The following is a 1,503-nucleotide window of genomic DNA, read 5'->3' as shown; positions in this document are numbered from 1 at the left end:
ATCTGAAGATCCTTACCAGTTTTTAACTGAGTCCTTACAGATTTGTGAGACTGTTAAGATGAATGGAGTAGATCCTGAAGTCTACAGGCTCATGCTTTTCCCTTTTGCTGTAAGAGACAGAGCTAGAACATGGTTGGACTCACAACCTAAAGATAGCCTGGACTCCTGGGATAAGCTGGTCACAACCTTCTTGGCTAAGTTCTTTCCTCCTCAAAAGCTGAGAAAGCTTAGAGTGGATGTTCAAACCTTCAAACAAAAAGATGATGAATCCCTCTATGAAGCTTGGGAAAGATACAAGCAGATGACCAAAAGATGTCCTTCTGACATGTTTTTAGAATGGACCATGATAGATATATTCTATTATGATCTATCTGAGTTTTCCAAGATGTCATTGGACCACTCTGCAGGTGGATCCATTCACCTAAAGAAAACGCCTGCAGAAGCTCAGGAACTTATTGAAATGGTAGTAAATAACCAATTCATGTATACTTCTGAGAGGAATTTCGTGAATAATGGGACGCCTCAGAGGAAGGGAGTTCTTGAAATTGATGCTCTAAATGCCATATTAGTTCAGAACAAAGTGTTGACTCAGCAAGTCAACATGATTTCTCAAAGTCTGAATAGATAGCAAAATACATCCAACAGTACTAAAGAGGCATCTTCTGAAGAAGAAGCTTATGATCCTGAGAACCTTGCAATGGCAGAGGTAAATTACATGGGTGAACCTTATGGAAACACCTATAATTCATCATGGAGAAATCATCCGAATTTCTCATGGAAGGATCAACAAAAGCCTCAACAAGGCTTTAATAATGGTGGAAGAAATAGGCTCAACAATATCAAGCCTTATCCATCATCTTTTCAGCAACAGACAGAGAATTATGAACAGAATACCTCTAACTTAGCAAACTTAGTCTCTGATTTGTCTAAGGCCACTTTAAGTTTCATGAATGAAACAAGGTCCTCCATAAAAAATTTGGAGGCACAAGTGGGCCAGCTGAGTAAGAAAATCACTGAAACCCCTCCTAGTACTCTCCTAAGCAATACTGAAGAAAATTCAAAAAGAGAGTGCAAGGCCATTGATATCATCAAAATGGCTGGTGCACGAAATTGCAATCACACTTTCGCAATCCCGCACAACTAACCAGCAAGTGCACTGGGTCGTCCAAGTAATACCTTACGTGAGTAAGGGTCGATCCCACGGAGATTGTCGGCTTGAAGCAAGCTATGGTTATCTTGTAAATCTTAGTCAGGATATCAGAAATTATCAGGATTGATTGTAAAAAGTAAAAGAACATGAATTAAGTACTTGTTTTGCAGTAATGGGGAATAGGTTGAGGTTTTGGAGATGCTCCATCTTCTGAATCTCTGCTTTCCTACTGTCTTCTTCTTCAAGCACGCAAGGCTCCTTCCATGGCAAGCTGTATGTAAGGGTTTCACCGTTGTCAGTGGCTACCTCCCATCCTCTCAGTGGAAATGTTCAACGCACCCTATCACGGCACG

The 1,503-nt window shown here is 40.6% G+C and overlaps 1 non-coding gene across 1 annotated transcript; it reads right to left on the bottom strand.

Annotated features, from left to right (window-relative positions):
* Nucleotides 1-223: 223 nt before the first annotated feature.
* On the bottom strand, nt 224-327 carry LOC127747975 (small nucleolar RNA R71). Its single transcript, XR_008009919.1, has one exon. It is a non-coding gene; the product is annotated as a small nucleolar RNA R71 (small nucleolar RNA).
* Between the last annotated feature and the right edge of the window lie 1,176 nt (nt 328-1,503).

Source organism: Arachis duranensis, chromosome 5, assembly GCF_000817695.3.
Source record: "Arachis duranensis cultivar V14167 chromosome 5, aradu.V14167.gnm2.J7QH, whole genome shotgun sequence".
Classification (NCBI taxonomy): domain Eukaryota; kingdom Viridiplantae; phylum Streptophyta; class Magnoliopsida; order Fabales; family Fabaceae; genus Arachis; species Arachis duranensis.
The sequence above is the reverse complement of the archived record's forward strand: the minus strand, read 5'-3'. Positions and strand labels throughout refer to the sequence as shown.